Below are 22,011 nucleotides of genomic sequence, written 5' to 3'. Positions count from 1 at the left end.
CCATCCATCCTTCCTTCCTTCCTTCTTTCCTTCCTTCCTTCCTTCCTTCCTTCCTTCCGTCCGTCCTTCCATCCTTCTTTCCTTCCTTCCTTCCTTCCTTCCTTCCTTCCTTCCTTCCTTCCTTCCTTCCTTCCTTCCTTTAGCTGTAGTTTTATTCATTTGTTCAGGTATACAGTAAAACCATCTCACTGTAAATGCCCTCTGGAAGGATGGGATATTATATGAGATGAATGCATGCATTTGTAGTCATTTTTTTTTTTTTTTTTTTTTTTGAAACCATGAATAAAGCTTTCAAATGGGGTCAAATGCACCCAGGAGTGATCTCATAACATATTCAATCTTTCTTGTTTCCCATCCTCAACCCTGTTCCCAGAGTTAGCAGGAATATGTGTCATGAAACACATCTGCGGTGAATGGAAAAGAAGAGGGCAAGTGGAGGCCACATTCATTTTTCAACACATCACCGCTGTTGTGAGGGAAGTAACATCACGAAGACTTTGACTGCTTCAGACTGAACGCGGTTTGTAAAGCTGAGGATGGTCAGTGCGGACAGAATGCAAACAGAGAACGTTTTGGAGGTCAAGTGCAGAGGAGAATACATCTGAAAAATATATTACATGAATGATTCAAAAAGTCATTTTGAATCATGAAAGTCATTTTATCCATTAAAACTCATCTTTGATCACCAAAATGACATTTTCAAAAGTTTTTTCCTTGAAAAAAAATGCTTCATGCCTTAAAATATCTTGAATATAACTCGACACCCTTGCCTCATTTAGTATTCGCGGTTCTATGAATATGCAAATGAGCCCCGCCTCCACTCACTCACTCAGCTCAGAGATCCACTGGTTGACGATCACACGTTGATCTGATTGGTTACAAGGTAGTTTGTGACGTCAGAAACACCAGCGATTTCAAAGCGTGTTTTTGAAACTGCAGTTTATTTATTTATTTAGGACTGCACAACTTAGCCAAAAAATGTAATTGCAATTATTTTGTCATATACTGCAATTTAACTGTGATATGACATTAAAATGAAACTAACCTCTTTCAGGGTCTCTATTATTAATGTTAGTAGTAGTAGAAAGACATTACTGTTGTAAATTACAGTTGTACAGTAATTTAAACAATTTAGAAAATAACAATTTAGAGATTAATTTATATGCACATCTCTTTTAGATTAGTTCACTTTACATTCGCTTTTGATTTGTTCAACTTTTCTGATATTCGTATGAAGTTTGATTGACAGCTCCTGACGGCGATACGGTGACATGTAAAGGAGCGGCGTGAACATTCAACTAAACATCTCCTTTTGTGTCCCACAGAAGAAAGAAAGTCAAATGTTTTTAGACTAAAAAAATGCTACATTTTTTGGGTGAACTATCCCATTATATTTCAGTATTCTGCGATGATCAAGTTATAACTGTTATATTTCACTCAGATGAATACAAAAAGTCTCTGAACTGAAACACTGAAGGCTTCATAAATACTCAATGCAGCAGCTGTATGCATGAAGAAAGCCCCAGATAACCGTAATAGCCTCACACATCAGACAGCAGCGCTCAGGGCTGATAACACGCTTCTCTCCATCCCCGAGGCTGTTGTCAGAGATATCTCTGATGAAATGCACTGGCCGCACTGTGCACATATGTGAGTGATTCGGATGGATTGGTGACCGTAATCTTGCGTGGCGCAGTGGTCTCAGTAGGAGGATTCGCCCTGTCTTGAGCGATAGCCGCTCAAGACGCAAAGCTCTTCTCAATTTTTCATTGGAAATACAGGCAGGCATGAGTTTGGCAATACCTTTGGGAATGCATTTGCTCATACTAATGGCTGTTTCTTGGAAATACTGACGGAAAAACGTCAGGGAAAGTGAAAGAGAGGTCCAAGAGTATTTTGTGTCCAGATAGAGCAACTCTGATTTTACAAGCAACGTTGTTGTTGTTGTTTTTTGGCTCATGCCTCAAATTTTTCACTCAAAAATGCACATTCTGTCATCATTTACTCTAAATCTTGCCAATCCTGAATGACTTTTTTGTTTTCCATGGAACATAAAAAAGACTTTGTGTAATGTACTGGTTCCATGAAATTGCAATGAAAGCTTTTAAGCATAAAAAAAGTGCAAAAAATGCTTGTTTCCGGCACTGAATAAAAAAATAAAAAAGGCAATTGCAAATTTACTTCTCGAAATTCATAATTGGGAGAAAAAAAAAGTCTGACTTGTGAGAAAAAAAAGTCTGAATTGCGAGAAAAAAAGAATTGCGAGAAAAGAGTTAAAATTGCGAGCTATAAACACGAAATTGTGATAAAACAGTCCCAATTGTGAGAAAAAAGTCAGAATTGCAATAAAAAAGTCAGTTGCGATAAAAAAAAGTCTGAATTGCGAGATTTAAACACGAAATTGCGATAAAAAAGTCAGAATTGTGAGAAAAAAGTCAGAATTGCAATAAAAAGGTCTGAATTACGATAAAAAAGTCAGAATTGTGAGGAAAAAAGTCAGAATTACAATAGAAAAGTCAGAATTGTGAGAAAAAAGTCTGAATTACGATAAAAAAAAGTCACAAATAAGATAAAAAAACAGTCTGAAATATGAGAAAAAAGTCTGAAATGTGAGGAAAAAAAGTCATAATTGCGAGAAAAAGAGTCAGAATTGTGAGATAAAAAGTCGCAATTATCTTTTAAATTGTTTTATTCCGTGGTGGAAACAAGAGGTTTGGAAAAATATTTAAAAATTATTCCTTTAAAAACAACCTAATCATCTGATTGAATCTTGGCTGTATGCCTGATATCAACATGCGCTGGTGTCGATTGTGATGAATGCTCGGACCTCACTGAAGTCTCAAGGTCGCAGCTGAAGGGATGAAGGGTGGGAATGATTCTGGGGCCTACAACTGAATATAATTTAATCAATGCATTTTACATCTAAATGAGTCATAAAAATAATGAATCTATAAATCATGCTTTGTTTAGTGTAATATTTCAGTCCCCTCCGCCCTCTGTAAATAAACAGTTTGATCCTGCGCTCCGCTGCATGTCCTGGAAGTAAACAGATGTCAGCCGACGCGGAGAGCGAGTCACGATGACAGCAAGAAATGAAAATCTCACCATAAAGAAAAGAAAAGGAAGACAGAAGCAGTGTAGCGGCACAATACATAGAAAATAGTGTTATAAGAAAGACGAGTTTATGAAACAAGTCATATTTACAGGAACATCATGACAAGATGGCTGAGTTTGACCACTATACACTCTAATATTAAACATTTAGAAGAATATTAAGATTTAAGATGTATGTATTTGAATTGCATACAGTATATTCTGTCATTTCAAGAATATATGTATATATATACAGTGTATATATATATATTATTTTTTTACATATATATATAATATTTTTACTATATATATTCTTGAAATTACAGAAATATATAGTTATATATATATATATATATATATTTTTTTTTTTTTCTTTTTTTTTTTTTTTCTGTAATTTCAAGTTAGAGTAGAAAAGTAGCATTTAAAACAAAAAAGGTAAGTGGTCCAGATTAATTTACAGTCAGTTTGCAGTAACCCACGCTGATATCAGATGCAAAAACACCTGTGACGATCGGATCAACTGAGAGTTTGTCTTTATTCCCATAAAATGCGATTAGAGATCAGGGTGAGCTCGTATATCTGTAAACTTTCTATTCTTCTTTTGTTTTTAAGCAGTAAAGCGCCACTGAAATATGGGTCTAATTAAAAGCCAATTAAAAATGGATGGTGTTTGCAGAGTGAACTTTTATCTTTAAGCTCCTCTCAGATAATGCCTGACATTTAATGTTTATTTAATAGTTTGTGTTTGGGAATGAAACGACCTGAGAGAGTGTGGCGAATGTGTTTATGTCTCCCTCTTGTTACAGAAGAAGCGTTCAGAAGGCTATCATGTCTCTACTGAGAGTCTAACAGAACAAAACTTCCACATAAACAGGAGAAAAGAGCTGTTCTGAAGTGAAGATGGGATATAAATGTCCCTCAAAGCAGTGTTATGCTGAATTTATGTTCAAAATAAGGAGATTTTTATATTTTGAGTTAAATTTTTGTTTTTGTTTTTTGTTTTTTTACATTGTTAAACTGAAGAAAATGAGAAATGTTACTAGAAAATAGTTATTCCAGTTAACCTTTATTTCAGTTCAAGTAAGGAAAATGTTTTTTTTATGGTTTTAGATTTAGTTAACTATAATAACCTGCTTGAAAGTAACATTTTATCTACATTAACAGATTCACTTCTGCTTCAGATTTAATCCACTGATGTTGGGGGTCAGTTTATATACAGTCAACCCTGTTGGGTCACACGTTTAGATCATAATTTTTCATTTTAATCTTTAGGGCATTTGTATTTTCATTCAGAAACTATGAGTTTCCAAAAAGAGGTTTTCGCAGCAATGCATAAAAAAAAGAAATGCATCAGTTTCGTAAAATAACAACTTTATTCTTTAATAACGTTTTTCTATGGAATGGATGTTAAAGTTTCTTCATGGACCCTTCTTTATTTTCAAGAGGCTTAAAGGAATAATTGCATTATCCAAAAATGATAATTTTGTGATCAAACCTCTATGTTTAGCAGAACCTCAAAGTTTCTTGTTCTAAAATGATTGTTTCACACATAAAGTGGCATATAAAGCTCTGCTCGTGGATATCCAGTGACCTCGAATGATATTCACAAGAGTATCTCAGGATTCCCAGGTTTCATAGGAGAGTTTTTGTGGCATGAAATCTGTCCTATAAAATCTTGATGGGATTTCTAGACCCATTTACACCTGCCAACAAGACACGAGCCATTTACACCTGCGTAAGAGCCAACAATATGCACTCGCAAGTTGACAAGCTGTGAAAACCTCAAATGCAGCGAGGAAAGAGTTGGATGAAACGTCAGCGGCGTGCAGAGATCGTTTCGTATGAACACTGGAGTCTAAGATAAACACAAAAGATAATGGATTGGTCTAGTTTCAGCTGAAGATGGAGAGGATGGAAATGCAAATCGAGCAGCAACACTGCGATCCGTGTTTGAAGTTTGTCTTAGTGCAGATCACACACAGAGATTTTCATTTGCAAGACAAAAACTCTGTCGGATTTGATTAGAAAGCTACATTGAGTCTTGAATATGGCTTAAGGCCATACGGACATTTAAAAGTGAGTGAGGGAATGCATGAACTGATAAAACACATGCCTTGAATGATTTGGATTAAAGCGTCAGCCAAATGCATAAATGTACATGTTCAAATCCAGAGATTCAAAGAAACAAGGTTGGGGGTATTGTGACTCTGACCAGTAAGAAACACCTCGTAACACAAAGCACCAGAGAAACATGCAAACAACCAGTGGTGAGTTTAATGTGGTCAAGCACCACACACTTTTAGACAAAGCTTTTCTCATTTTTAAAGGGGTGGTATAATGCACTTTTCACAAGATGTAAAATAAGTCTCTGATGTCCCCAGAGTGTGTATGTGAAGTTTTAGCTCTAAATACCCCACAGATATTTTTATATAGCATGTTAAAGTTGTCACTTTTTGAGGGTGATCAAAAACACACTGTTTTTTTGTCTTTCCCTTTAAATGCAAATGAGCTGCTGCTCCCGGCGCACGTGTCCAAATGAGCTGCTGCTCGTGTCCTTTTACCTCACACACACATGCACTGAAAATGTCTAAAACTTTTAGCCTTTTATGTTCAAACCGGAGTCAGACAATGATGGAGAGACTCAAGAAGAAGAGACAACATGTAGAAGCAACAGGACATTTCTGAATGGTTAGTTGATGAATTTATGAAGCTGATGTGTAGTTATCTTCTAGTCATTGATTAGCATATTCTGTCTTGATAATCTATAAATCGTGTTCAGGGGGCGGGGTTTATATAAATTGTAGGGTTGGTGATGTCACTAACCCGGGAGGAATGTGGTGTAGTCTCTACCAGCCGTTTGTTGTAGTTCTTAAAAAGCGATTTCTGTAAAAGCAAATATCTCCCTTTGCTCTGAACTTGCATTCATGCTAATAAGCAACTATATAATAGTGCGAATTGGACCCTAAACTAAAGTGTTACTGTAAGTTGTTAATGTAAGTCAGTTAAGTGGCTGAAGAGAAGGATCCAATTCCAATAATCTTTAATTCAAAAGCACGAGAGGAACATATGAACATTAATACAGGACAAAGGCAAGACTCAAACTGAAGGCTTATACACAGCAAACAAGGGAGCAAACGAGATAATTAGCGAGGTGATTGACAAGCCACCAGTGAATGGGATTAACTAAAGAAACACGAGGAAAACTGGGTCAAACGGAAAACACGGAAGACAAATCCAAAAACAAAGGCAAAACACACATATCCCTGACATCGCACACTGCGGTCCGAACAAATGATGTGTTGTACTCGAGATCGGTCTTGACACCATTTTCTGAAGGTCTTGTCTAAGAAGACGTGGGATTTTGCGATCAGATGCATCGTCTGATTTATTAGTTAACATCATTAAAGTGATTGGATGTAAAACTTCCTGCTTCAACATGCAATCTAATTTCATTTCTATTTTTACTGTTCTGCCGGGTCAGAATATAATGGGGAATTCTGTCAAAAATGTCACTAAAATTAATACAAATGTCCCCAAAGAGATATGATTGCAAAAAAGTCTTGTTTTGCTACAATACTACAATTTTCTATATGTCATAATCATTTGATAACAAACAAGTATTCATTACTTCAATGAGCTCATTGTTTCTGCCTTAAATTATTACATTGTTTAAATTAATACATTTTTAGCTATCTGTGATTTGTATATGTATATTTCTGAAATACATAACTTAGACGGTCTCCTCTGATAACAGATCACTCTATTGTAATATGGACTCATGCATATTACATTGTGAAAAGCGCTATACAAATAAATGTGAGTTGAATTGAATTGAATTGTTTTTACTCTGGCCTTAGTCTTGTCTCAACACGCTCTGGTCTTGGTTTTGACTACAGATGACAGTCGTTCCTTCTGCTGAATGCAGATGAAGAGCAAGTCGATATTTTGCCATTCAAACAATCGACCTCATATGGAAATATCACTTGCTATGCAAATGACTTCAGCGGTGTGTTTCTGACATGCACCTGTTGAGAAAAAATACATCCGAAGGGCTTAATCTTACAACATTATCCTAGGCCCATAAATCTAGCCTCAGTCTGAAATGCATGTTTTAACTGAAAGCATATCTTAAAATCAATGTTTTGTCTCAAGATGCACACTTGTAATGTTTTTTTCTAAGGCACTTAGAAGCTTCTTACAGTTTTCTCCAATTGCTGACACACTAAAATGTCATGCACAGCACAGTTATTTACACTGACACACAGAGAGCAAAACCTCTTCTCAAGTCTCCAAAAGTCTAAACACATTTTCTGCTTTACACACATTTTGCAATTCAAAATGGCACTTTTTAAACGCACTGAACACTGTTCTCGACATAAGACACAACAATCTGACATAAGGTCACATGTTTGCCATTTCAAAACACTGCCATTCAAAATGACACTCCATGAGCTGATTGGCCGATACATGTGTCACCTGACCAAACACCTCAATGCTTCAATCCTTTTCAGTTTACTGTTTTTTTGTGATCATATTTTTGTTCAGTCCAGTGTAAATATTTCTGCAGTGCATATGTTGCACTGACTTGTTTGGTGAAAAATAAAAAAAATTATGTTTCAACAGCATGTGTGTGTGTCTGCAAATATTTCTGTGCATGTGAACAATCTGAAGAATTTTCTACAATTTGAACTATTTTAGTATTATGGCAAAGCATACTGAAGATGAGAGTGCTTTTCATTATGCCCAACAGTGTGTAGTTGGTTAGACAAAAATCTGCTAATATGAATGAAGTGTGTGCCATTTCGTGCAAAAGTTTGATTTTGATAATGCTATATTTGGTTGCAGTGATTCATTTTGCAGGATATATGAGCTATTTTGCAGTTTGGGTGTGTGGTTTTGTGAATTGTGTTAAGTATTTTGATAAAACCAGCCTAGTTTGCAAAATTGTGTGTTAGCAATTGGGAAAAAACTGTAAATGTCGCTTTAAATCGTCGAGCTCTTCAGTTTATAGAGCAGGATGGATTTTGATTGGCTGTCAATGTTTTATCGTTCATTAGCTGTAAAAATAGATCTGATAGTTCTTCTCTGTGCCGTTATCGTCATAGTTGTGATGTGAACTCTGCTATTCTTCTAGAACTCTTTTTAGAACTGAATCATTGTAATTATCATCCTTGCTGTGAACAGGCCTTAAAACATTCTGCACTGTTTTCCTCCAATACATGCAGCTCTCAAATCAAATCAAGTCGGCCACATCAGGTTTGTATAATGGAAGCTTGTTTCCGTCAATGAATAAAAAATAAAAAAGGCAATTGAGAATTTACATCTCGAAATTTTCATCTCAAGAATTGCAAGAAAAAAGTCAGAATTGCGAGAAAAAAGTCTGAATTGCGAGAAAAAAGTCAGAATTGCAAGAAAAAATTCTGAATTGTTAGATATAAATTCGCAATTGTGATAAAGTAAGAATTGCAAGAAAAAAGTCTGAATTGCAAGAAAAAAGTCTGAATTGTTAGATATAAATTCGCAATTGTGATAAAAAAAGTAAGAATTGCTAGAAAAAAGTAAGAATTGCAAGAAAAAAGTCTGAATTGTGAGATATAAATTCGCAATTGTGATAAAAAAGTAAGAATTGCGAGAAAAAGTCTGAATTGCAAGAAAGAATTGCAAGTGAGATATAAATTCGCAATTGTGATAAAAAAGTAAGAATTGCGAGAAAAAATGTCCGAATTGCAAGAAAAAAGTCTGAATTGTGAGATATGAATTCGCAATTGTGATAAAAAAGTAAGAATTGCGAGAAAAAGTCTGAATTGCAAGAAAAAAGTCGTCTGAATTGTGAGATATAAATTTGCAATTGTGATAAAAAAGTAAGAATTGCGAGAAAAAAGTCTGAATTGCAAGAAAAAAGTCTGAATTGTGAGATATAAATTCGCAATTGTGATAAAAAAAGTAAGAATTGCTAGAAAAAAGTAAGAATTGCAAGAAAAAAGTCTGAATTGTGAGATATAAATTCGCAATTGTGATAAAAAAGTAAGAATTGCGAGAAAAAGTCTGAATTGCAAGAAAGAATTGCAAGTGAGATATAAATTCGCAATTGTGATAAAAAAGTAAGAATTGCGAGAAAAAATGTCCGAATTGCAAGAAAAAAGTCTGAATTGTGAGATATGAATTCGCAATTGTGATAAAAAAGTAAGAATTGCGAGAAAAAGTCTGAATTGCAAGAAAAAAGTCGTCTGAATTGTGAGATATAAATTTGCAATTGTGATAAAAAAGTAAGAATTGCGAGAAAAAAGTCTGAATTGCAAGAAAAAAGTCTGAATTGTGAGATATAAATTCGCAATTGTGATAAAAAAGTAAGAATTGCGAGAAAAAAGTCTGAATTGCAAGAAAAAAGACTGAATTGCAAGAAAAAAGTCTGAATTGTGAGATATAAATTCGCAATTGTGATAAAAAAGTAAGAATTGCAAGAAAAAAGTCTGAATTGCAAGAAAAAATTCTGAATTGTGAGATATAAATTCGCAATTGTGATAAAAAAGTAAGAATTGCAAGAAAAAGTCTGAATTGTGAGATAGAAATTCACAATTGTGATAAAAAAGTAAGAATTGCGAGAAAAAAGTCTGAATTGCAAGAAAAAAGTCTGAATTGCAAGAAAAAAGTCGGACTTGTTAGATATAAATTCGCAATTGTGCAAAAAAAAGCAGTAATGTTTTTTAAAGGCATGTTTATAAAAGCTTCTTAAATGTCCTAATTAAACTAAAGCTAATCCCTGTCTGTGAAACCAGGCCTACTGTACATCTGCTTCCTGAAGAATACCAGCATTCGGTCAAAGAATGAGATAAGTAAATAAAAGCCTGTGCTGCGGCACATCTGACTCTCGTTCGCTGCCCTACAGCCTCAGTCGAGGGTCATTTGGTCGGGTAATGTCTGCTCTCTCGGGAGACTCATTTAGTTTCGTCTGTAACAATGGGCCGCCTCTGAGAATCAAGCTCTCGACAGGGAAGGAATGTAATCAGCGCCTCATTTTCCCTCTCTTCTCCGTCCCTCACTATATTTACATATATATTTTTCTGTCTGTCCCTCATTTCAGGACTTTCATTTCTTATACTTTTCTTGTCTCGCTCCTCATTTCCCACTTTAGTAAGAATTGTGGGATTCACTTGGACACAATCTTCAGTCAGAAATTGCTAAATCAATCACAAATAAATGGCAAGTAATTTTGAGACATTTTGAAGTAGAAAGACTGAAATAGTGTTTTCTAGTAAAACGCACAAATGTAGGTGAAAATAAAATGAAAAAGGCTTCATTTGTGAACATTAGTTAACAAGAATGAACAATACTTCTACAGCTTTTATTTACTACTAAATTTACTACTAAATTTTTAAGATCCAAATCTGAACTAACTTAAACATTTTTAATAACTAACATTAACAGATAAGGTTAATAAAGGCTGTAAAAAAAGACATATAGCTCATTGTTAGTTTAATGCATTAACCAAAATAGATCTTATTATAAAGTGTTACCAAATAATTTTTTACATGACGAATTCTTGTGTTGGTTTTGTGAGATATTTTAGCCTCAAAATGTTTTCAACAAGCAATTCGAGGACACAAGAAGTGAGCTAATCAATCCAGACATGTTACGCTGATGCATTTCATCTTTAAAGGGGTGGTTGATTATGATTTGACTTTTCTAACTTTAGTTTGTGTGTAATGTTGCTGTTTGAGCATAAACAACATCTGCAAAGTTACAACGCTCAAAGTTCAAAGCAAAGGGAGATATTTGCTTTTACAGAAATCGCTTTTTAAGGACGACAACAAACGGCTGGTAGAGACTACACCACATTACTCCCGGGTTAGTGACATCACCAACCCTAGAATTTACATAAACCCCGCCCCCTGAACACGATTTATAGATTATCAAGACAGAATATGCTAATCACTGACTAGAAGATAACTACACATCAGCTTCATAAATTCATCAACTAACCGTTCAGAAATGTCCTGTTGCTTCTACATGTTGTCTCTTCTTCTTGAGTCTCTCCATCTTTCTGACTTCGGTTTGAACATAAAAGGCTAAAAGTTTTTGAATTGTTCAGTGCATGTGTGTGTGAGGTAAAAGAACACAAGCTCTTGAAGCTCCGCCCCCTGCGCCGGGAGCAGCAGCTCATTTGCATTTAAAGAGACAGACACAAAACGGTGTGTTTTTGCTCACCCTCAAAAAGTGACAAAGTTAACATGCTATATAAAAATATCTGTGGGGAATTTTGAGCTAAACCTTCACACACACACTCTGGGGACATCAGAGACACCCCTTTAATATCTCAATTGCTCCTAAAGAAATACATTTAATTGTAAAGCACATTGAGAGTTTTGCAGCTATCAAAAACATGTTCTAAGAAGGTTTTTTGGGAATGTTCTGTGAACACTCAAAAAGTTGTTTTAACAATGGAAACATTCCATTTCATCATTTTGCCGACACTGAATGTTACTTTTGAAAGTTTCTCTGAAAATTCTAAAACTTGTAACATTTAAAAAAAGTAAAACGTTTGAGAAAAAAAAATGCTTAGTGGATGACGTATAAATAATGTGCTTATGTTTTTGAGAACATTATCAAACACCAGATCACTTTCTATTGGAGGAACGTTTGTTTAAAACTTTGAGAGAACGTTCTGAGAACATTCACTGTTAAACTAAATTAAATTAAAAGTAATCATTCATGTTTCTCTTCCAAGCCTGAGATCTCAATATGAATTCTCCCATGCTGATCTGTGCTTCTGTCTTGCCATATTATAAACTCCAACAATACGTCAACTATTGACTCATTTGTGTCTATTTATTAGTTTTAGGAGAAACATCTGAAAAAAGCACAAGTTCTGCATGAAACATCTAAAGCATCTCATCTAAACAATGCATTTTTCTATTGGAGTTTAAAATTACTTATAACCTCAGTTAATACTCTCACTTAAGTTAAGGACATCAGCGTTTGGTATTTATATGTGAGCAAACTCAGAAGCAAAAAAGAGCTTTTCCTCGACACTCGAGTCTAATGTCCTCGAAAGCTGCTTTAACAACTTAAATTAGTGGAGAGTGAGTTAAACTCGCAGTTTGAAGTTTGAAGTGCAACTTTATGCAGTTATTAGCACTTTAAAAGTGTGTTGGAGAGGAAGAAGGGGATAAAAAGTTAATCTTCTTAATACAGTATGTTTCAAAACGTGTGAAGAAGAAACACGGAGAGTGGATCATGCTAAATATGTAAATATATGTAAATGCACAGGCTGAAATGTTCCTTTCCTCATTCATAATGTGAGACCATGAGGGAAAATCAGCAGAATATAAAACAAGAATTCAAATCATTTCTACAGGTGTGGCATTCCTGTAGACACAAAGTACTAAAGTTACAGTATTTTACAGGCCATTTTCATATTTTGAAGCTTCTTTAGAAATACTGATTTTGGTTTTATGTTTGATGACTGACAGATCATTTTCGCACCAAACATGATGTCACTTCCTGTCATAAAGGAAGGCATTTGTTACATGTATCATCCACTCAAACCAAAGAAGCACAATTATTATTTTAAATTCAACACTGTTTACGCATTTGTTAAATATTTTATAAGTGTATTAAAATATATATGATGGGAACATTCAAATGTATTGCGTAACAGGACTGGCTCAGCATCATTTATGCATTATTATCTACGACCTGTTTCCCGGATGATCAAACTGGTTAAACTTTGATTAATAGTAGAGCTCAGGGAAACTCTCTCAAACACAGATAATTAAGTTCTCTTCGCTTCCACTAACTACCAATTAGTTTGTGCAGCTGTTTCTTTGGATAAACCAATGATTCATTGTGACCTTCTGAATAATCCAATGGTATTTTTGCAATGTAAGATATTTGTTCCAGGCTGAAATAATGCACTCATCCTCGATGAAAATGTAAGGAAGGCAAGCAGTTCACAATAACAATCCTCCATTGACCATTAATGAGCATTACTCATTCCTCTTGATTTGATTAGATTTCATTCGAAGGTTATATTCCAGAACTGTCCACATGATTTCTTAAAGGGACAGTACGCCACAAAATAACCGTTCTTCTTTGAAAGAAAAGAAAGCAGATGTTTAGCTAAATGAAGTCCAACTCATGTGCTATAGTATTAAATAAATAAATAAATATATATATATATGAAGACATCCAATGCAAACGCCTCTAAAATCCACCTATGTTAAAAATGAGATAATAATATTGAGTGAATGCTCTCCGCACATAGTATACGTTCATCAAATACTTTCACTTCAAACTCACTAAATCTCAGCCTCAGCCCATTCAGAAATGTCGGTACTTAGGTAGAAACCTACATAGGAGCCTGATAAAAATGTTAATATTAAAGAAAAACGTTAGACGGACTTAGAGGCTTTTGCATCTGAAGTCTTCATATATCTCTCTCTCTCTCTCTCTCTCTCTCTCTCTCTCTCTCTCTCTCTCTCTCTCTCTCTCTCTCTCTCTCTCTATATATATATATATATATATATATATATATATATATACTTTTGAAAGTTTGTAACATTGTAACAAAACTTGTAACAAAACTTTTTGTTACAAGGGAGTTGCTTCATAATGTGCCATTTTTACAACCCTAAGTGTATCATAATATTTTAATGTGCATCTTTTTACATAATTTCACAGACACATTCAGAACATGCAGCCGAGGTGATAAACTGCTTTTAAATCTACATTGCATTCATTTAAAGCAAACATTTTGAACAGTAACATATTTTGCATAATTTTTTAATTGCATCTCACATTGACATGACAAGCTGAAGATTATTTTCCAGATCTGACCTCTCTCTCTCTCTCTCTCTCTCTCTCTCTCTCTCTCTCTCTCTCTCTCTCTCTCTCTCTCTCTCATATATATATATATATATATATATATATTCTCAAACTTCTATGAAAGTTTGTAACAATGTAACATTTAAAAAATGAAAAAGTTTGAGAAAAAAAATGCTTAGTGGATGACGTATAAATAATGTGCTTATGTTTTTGAGAACATTATCAAACACCAGATCACTTTCTATTGGAGGAACGTTTGTTTAAAACTTTGAGAGAATATTCTGAGAACATTCCCTGTTAAACTAAATTAAATTAAAACATTAGTAATCATTCATGTTTCTCTTCCAAGCCTGAGATCTCAATATGAACTCATATGTTTCTCATCAAATTCTTCCATGCTGATCTGTGCTTCTGTCTTGCCATATTATAAACTCCAACAATACGTCAACTATTGACTCATTTGTGTCTATTTATTAGTTTTAGGAGAAACATCTGAAAAAAGCACAAGTTCTGCATGAAACATCTAAAGCATCTCATCTAAACAATGCATCTTTCCTTTGGAGTTTAATATTGCTTATAACCTCAGTAAATACTCTCTCTTAAGTTAAGGACATCAGCGTTGGTGTTTATATGTGTGCAAACTCAGAAGCAAAAAAGAGCTTATATATATATTGATATTTAAGAGCTGCAATGGAGGACAATAGTGTTCAGGGCCCGGTTTCCCAAAGCGTTCTTATCTCTAAGTAGTTCTTAACCTATTGCTTAACCTCTCTCTTAACCTTATAGGACGGTTCCCGAAACGTTCGTACGCTAAGTATATCTTCTGTAAGTCACACTTTCGTAAGGTTGGTCTGGACCATTCGTAGCTCTCTCTTAGCGTTGTTGCAGGTCTAAATGAATATAATTCTTAAGTTTTAATACACCCAGACAGTATTAAATTAGGCTAATTCAAGTGTTTTCATGCAAAGAATAAAATTGTCATTACACTGATTGTTGTTAGATTTTTAATTATATTATTATACAATATTATTAATTGAATTAAAACGCTCTTTTAAAGGCCAGTGAAAGCATAGGCTACTGTCAGTTAAGTCCTATTCGGACGCTAATATTGTTTCTCATGGGCTCGTCCGGTATTTTAAACATTTACAGGGGTAAGTCGGTGATTTTAGTGCCGTCCGAATCCATAATATCAGTGTTTTTCTCACCCAATCCGCATAAAATATGCGGATATGTTACAATTTTAAAATATGTAGGTTAGGCTATTATAGGCTATTATAGTTTGGATTATTTTTTATAATATCCAATAATCATAATAAATTGCAATTTCAACTATTTCTGAAGTGCTTATTTTATAAAGATGACAGCTTTTTCACATAAACAGCCCCTGCACGAGAGAATAATTGATTGTTGTCGAGCCATCGATTTCAAACAGTTCAGCACCATGGCCACGGACAGCGCCGGGTCACGTCGCACTTAAGAAGGTATATCTTAAGCAGCTTTCTAAGGTATAGTTCGGGGAACACACTTAGGAAAATAAACAAATTTGGTAAGATATATCTTTCGAGTCTTCTTAGCAGGCTAAGAGTGAGCGTTATCGGGAAACCGGGCCCTGTTGTCTTTCATTGATAAAAGTAATCACACAGGTTTAGTATGACATGAGGGCGATGAAATAATTTACTTTTATGAGTGAACTGTCCCTTTAAGACTGACTGAATCCTTGCTCTAAGAAAAACATTTCATTAAACCACACAGTGGGAAAAGAACAGAGCTGAACTTCTTTATATGTTCTAGACTGAAATCACAAATGGCAAATGCAGCCTCATAAAAGCACATCTGAATGACTACGTTTGTGTGAGTTTCACTCTGAAGATGAGATGTTATGGAGGAGCTCTTCACTGTCACATCTGTTTCATCTTTATCCCTGCATTTACATTTATTTACTTAATCGTTCAGCTGATGATTTTATCCAGAGCGACTTAATAGAAACAGAAGTGATTAAAGCGAGGGAAACAATACTAGTGCAACCAAACCAAATTTCCTTTGAATACTAGAATATATAAGAATATATAAGATTATGTGGCAGTGGAATTCATATGAAAGCACAGATTTTTTTCGTTCTCTCTCTTTGTCTTTTCTGATTTATGGGAAATCTGCATAATGCATTTAAATCTTTATGGAGTCCAAAAAATGTAGACTCAAAAACTGATTAAATCTTTCTCCATTTTTCTTTGTATTCATTCTGAGGATCATGAAAGAAACATCTTAAGATGGTTTGACGGTGGATTTAAAACACTGTTTCAATCTTTTCAAACTTTTCACCGTTTAAAAAGTTTGAAACTATTTAGCAAAGTAAAGAAATAAAAAGAGTTAAAACAGTTGTGAGGTTCATCTGAGTTCATAAGCCACAGAACAAGCCCTTGATTATAATAATACAGCTGTTTTCATATCCGGCAGTGCGGGAGTTGCTTCATAATGTGCCATTTTTACAACCCTGAATGTATCATAATATTTTAATGTGCATCTTTTTAAATAATTTCACAGACACATTCAGAACATGCAGCTGAGGTGATAAACTGCTTTTAAATCTACACTGCATTCATTTAAAGCAAACATTTTGAACATTAACATTCTGCATAATTTTTTAATCGCATCTCATCATTTATTATGCTTTGTTCTTTTTCAGAAAACATGACAAGCTGAAGATTATTTTCCAGATCTGACCTCCATGAGGAAAGATTCATTGCTCAGCTGATGCTCATTCATAGTTCAGGAAACGTAATAAGATTTGTATGTTTCCTTACAGTATCAAACTGATTTTACAGTAGACGTTTCTCCTAAAACATCTTAAAAAGACACAAATATAGTCAATAGTTCTCGAACTGTCAGATACACAGAACTAAATTAACGTTCAGATCATTTGAGATTTGAATTGCACATAAAATTTGGAGTTTTAAATAAACTAATAAACTTGATGTGATGCATATATGACAGTCATATACCAAAATGCAGCAGGTTTGATTTCTGTAATAGTACTAATAAACTGAATGTGTTTGAAATACACAATAACCAGGTTTATATACTGTATTAGTCATTGATAAACAAATTTGTTTCAATCTCATACATTTGTACATATTTTAACCATGTTCATGTAAATTAAATGTATTCGTGCTGATTCTAAGCAATGTAAATACACGCATTTTGAAAATATGATCATTTCAATAAAATCCAATATGTGTTAATAATAAACTATGCCATGAACTATGCCAGTGCTGTTTTATTAATGAGCGACTGACAAATATGCATCAAGTTTATTAGTTTGTTTATGTTAAAACTGTGTAATCCAAATAAGATGGGAAATTGATATGCGATTCAACATAAATCTTAAAGGGGCCATGAATTGAGAAATCAAATTATCTTTTGACATATAAGAGGTCATTGTAGTATAAAACTATCCTTTAAGTTTCAGAACTCAGAACTTCCACGTTAACTGAAACCGAGCTCCCAAAACAACTCGTTTCGGATTTCATCTCAGTATGATGTCATAGTGCGCCGAAAGACTGCCTCTGCAGAAGAAGGTCGACGCCCACTTCTACATCATTGCCTATTTAGCCCCGCCCACCGATTTACGCAAGTCATGCAGAAATCTGACCTGATGTGTAATTTATGAATGACTGACAATATGCACCACATTATTAGTTATTTTATGTTAAAACTGTGTTTATATGCAATTCAAAAACATGAATCTTAAATTCAGGCCTAAATATCTGACTTTTGATTGCAGACTTCAGTGCACAGTTTGAGACATTGTTGAGATCTCTCCTGAAACTGTAGAGGAGATTACTGGGCTCAGAAACATCTGAGACTTCAAAGTCTTCGTTGAATCAGAGAAACTACTAAGATATTAAATAAATTCAATTGTGATTTTTCTTTACTAGGACTCCTGGTTAAAAACACTCATGTCACAAACTTAAAGCGTTGTCATTTCTGCATAATCATCATTTCTCTCTCTCAGTAAACGTCTCTTTGATGTGATATTCAACTCCCAGCATGCTTTAGTCTCGCATGTTTTCTGCTCGTTCAGCTCGGCCGCTTTCTCGCCTGCAAACGCACACGCTATCACACAATGGAATTAATAATGTCTGCATAGCAAAACGCGTTCTGCCGCTATGCTAAATTATTCCTGCCAGCTAATGTTATCTGGTCGTGTCTGGCGGCGGTCCAGGCCTCTTTGATCACCTTCATAGTTTTCAATCGCTCAGCAATGCCACCAAACTGATATCTTTGTACAGAAAACAAAAGATCCATCCGTGAAGCTTTCATTCTGGAGCTGAGGACCGTTTTCTACATTTTCCACCGTCTGTCTTTTGTTTCCTTTCTGGCGTATCTAGGCTTTTGATGTTTTCTGGGGCCTAGGGCGTCGCAAAAGCACTGGAAATGACAACTTTTATTCTTTCTCACTGTGTGTTAACACTCTGACAAAAGAACACACAGCGTCCCAGAGTTCGCAGGAACGAGGCACGTTTGAGTTGAAAGACAATCACTTGTGTGTCTTCAGAGTGACTGACAGACATTTTCCTGTTATCACTGTAAAGTTGCTTTGAAACAATCAGTATTGCAAACAGCACTATATAAATAAAGGTGACTTGACTTGACTTCACTTCAAAAAATGCTGGGTTGTTTTAACCCAATTTTGGGTCAAATATTGACACACCCAGCCGTTGGGTTAAATCTTTAAATTACATTTTTAACCCAACGTTTGGGTTTGTCAATATTTGACCCAAATTTAGGTTAAAACAACCCAGCATTTTTTACAGTGTTGACTTGACTTGACTTGACTTGACTTGACGACTTAACGACTTGACTTGACTTGATGACTTAACGACTTGACTTGACTTGACTTGACTTGACTTGACTTGATCTGACTTAACGACTTGACTTGACTTGACGACTTAACGACTTGACTTGATGACTTAACGACTTGACTTGACTTGACTTGATCTGACTTAACGACTTGACTTGACTTGACTTGACTTGACTTGACTTGACTTGACTTGACTTGACTTGACTTGACTTGAATCGAATCTGCTTGTGTGTCCGAAAACTATATATGATGATCTATTGGTTAAACTTTATGCATGCATAATTCTCTAAAAATACACTTTAGTTTATGCACTAAAGCATGCTGGGGGTTATGCATGCAGAAATTATGAATATTTAACTTTGTGATTATTGTTCAGCTTTAAGAATCATTTCCCCTAATGCTTTAAGAACTGAGTGAATGATTAAATATGCACTGAAGAAATCAATCTGATAACTATGATGATCTACTGGTAAACTTGATGCATGCACAATTCTCTAAAAATACACATTAGTTTGTACACTAATGCATGCTGGGATTTGAATATCGCATCAGAGTGATGTTGGCCAAGAGTAAAATTATGGTTATGCATGCAGAAATGATGAATCTTTATCTTTGTGATTATTGTTCAGCTTTAAGAATAATTTTCCCTAATGCTTTAAGAACTGAGTGAATGATTCAATATGCACTGAAGAAAAACTACTTATATAATACACCTCAGGAAACAGTTTTATTTTAATTCATCAGTTATCATTATTACATGCTAAGAAGAAAATACACGAAAAGTGATATGCATGTTTTATTTTTTAACCCTGAGTCTCTAGAAAAGAAAAATCACAATTAATATCTCAGTTGTCTCTAACTGTAAAATATATATATATTTTGAAGTTATGATTACTGGTGTTATTATAAAAGATAAAATTAAAGATTATAAAATATTTCAGTCTTTCTACTTCAAAATGTCACATTTAATTCAAATTGTTACTTGCAGTGTCTATGTAATTATTTGTGAAATTCACTAGCAATTTCAAAGTTCTCAACATTTCTCATTAAATTTGTCCAAGTTTATATGATTTATACTTCATAGCTCTGTATTCACTATGTCAGCTATTTTCTCATTTGTTTCCATTTGTATGCATATATAAGTCCATTAATTCTCTTGATCTTGAGCAATAGCATGGCACATGCAACATATGCACTGTAATGTTGTCTTGAGAAATTCTCAGACTAAGATGAGAGACTAAAAATATTCACACTTTGAGCTTTTCAAAGCACTTCAATCACTTTCTGGCCAGGATTGATCAAGCCAACATTTCACGGCTGTTTCCACATCACATCACAGTCGAGTCCATGTGTGTGACGCTGCGGTCCGACCTCGATCCTCATAACCACATCACGACATGCAGGCTCTCAGTCTCTGTATGGAGGGCATGATGTAGCTGTGCGATTGCGCTGCTTTGAATAATTCAGTCGTCATTGTTGAGCAGCAGCTGGGAGAGCTGAACACACACAGCCTACAAATCTGCCCGTGTTCAGTGGAAACTCTCCGGAAGCGTCTGGAAGTCTCAGAGACGAGCTCCTCCCATCCGTACAATCAAGCAATTACTGAAAGATGCTTTTCAGATGGCAGATGTCCAAAGGGAATGGAGACGTCGACACACACACACACACACACACACACACACACACACACACAAACACACACCTGTCCAACTGGAAATCATCAGCAACACCCTTTACATGACATCAACACTATCATTTGGAGACATACCAGGGAAGAGCTGGAGAGAGTGTGAGGTAGAGAGAGTAAAGGACGGTGACAGGTCTGGAAGTGCCGTTTCTCAAAGTGTGTATTAAATTATAAATGCTAATTGTCAAACTGTCAAGAACGTAAACACTCTCACTGATACAGTACAAGCGCTTAATACAGATATAACTGCAAACACAAAGTGTTTTTACATTCGACAAGAAAACTAATGGTGCATGGATATTAGTACCATGGCGTATCTCAAAGTACCATAGTATTACCATGTTTTTTACATGTATTCTTGAAAAGTCTTTCAGTATTTTAGTAGTATAAATCAAAGTACCATGATTCATGTACCAGGTTTTTACATGGCACTCCAAATACTTACAAGGAATTTTGCATGACCAAAGACCACAGTATTACTATGGTATGTGTCCAAAAACATGGTACACGTGGCTCACACCCCCTTTTGACCAATCAATTATATGGGATTTTAAAATATTGTACTTACAAAAAGCAATTATTTTAGAGGTGAAGTAGGCAAGTCTAACAATATATATATATATATATACACAAACTTTTATGTTAAACTGATCTGACAATACTACTTTTAAGTGTTTAAATAATAATATATTTATCATTTAAAGTTATATAATTATCCCATAAATAAATAATAAAAAGCACAGCAGCACTGTGTCTGAATCTGTGTCACGAAGAATTGTGAGAATAAAGTTTATATGCAGAGCTGGGTGATAATACAGTTACATTATGCAACAAAATAAAAAAAAATGAGGCAGTTGAGATTTGCTATATATATAATGCATGCGGATGAAGTTGGATAAAATATATATATATATACAATATAAACAGAAAGTTGAGGTTTTCCGTGAACTTTCCATGATTCCTGCTTGTTTTACCACGGTACATCCTCAAAAACAGAGGTATGTTCGTGCTCAGTGTAGTATTTCAGTGTTCGTGTCGTCCACAGATGAAGGGAGCCAGATGTGGCCTCGGTATGTGTGTAAAGTAGGTTATGATGCTCCTCCTGCTGAAGTGAACTCATGAACTCTCTCTGACAATGGTGTGAGAACACACTCACAAATGCAGATGAATAATTTGTGAGCTGACGTCTGAAAGCACGGTTCTTCACACACTCTCAGTCACGTCAGATACACACTCGCTTCCTAACCTAGGGAGCTGCCTTGCCGTCTACATAGGCAGTTTAGCGATTGAAATGGGACCGGATTTGAAACTCTACACTCCAGTCAAACGCACTCAAGACTTGGTTCATAATTGATTCCAATGGAGTTTGACTTTTGCAAAGCTAATGATGTGAAAAAATCAAAGTACGCATACAGTAGTTTATATTAAACTTCATATTTACACAGTTAAATGAAATGTATATAAAACTGTATATTTTGGAGCTGAACAAGAAAACACATCTAAACTAGGACACAGGATGGCTTAAAATAATTCAATAAGTCAATAA

Source organism: Squalius cephalus (genome assembly GCF_949319135.1).
Source record: "Squalius cephalus genome assembly, chromosome: 21".
NCBI lineage: Eukaryota > Metazoa > Chordata > Actinopteri > Cypriniformes > Leuciscidae > Squalius > Squalius cephalus.
The sequence above is the reverse complement of the archived record's forward strand: the minus strand, read 5'-3'. Positions refer to the sequence as shown.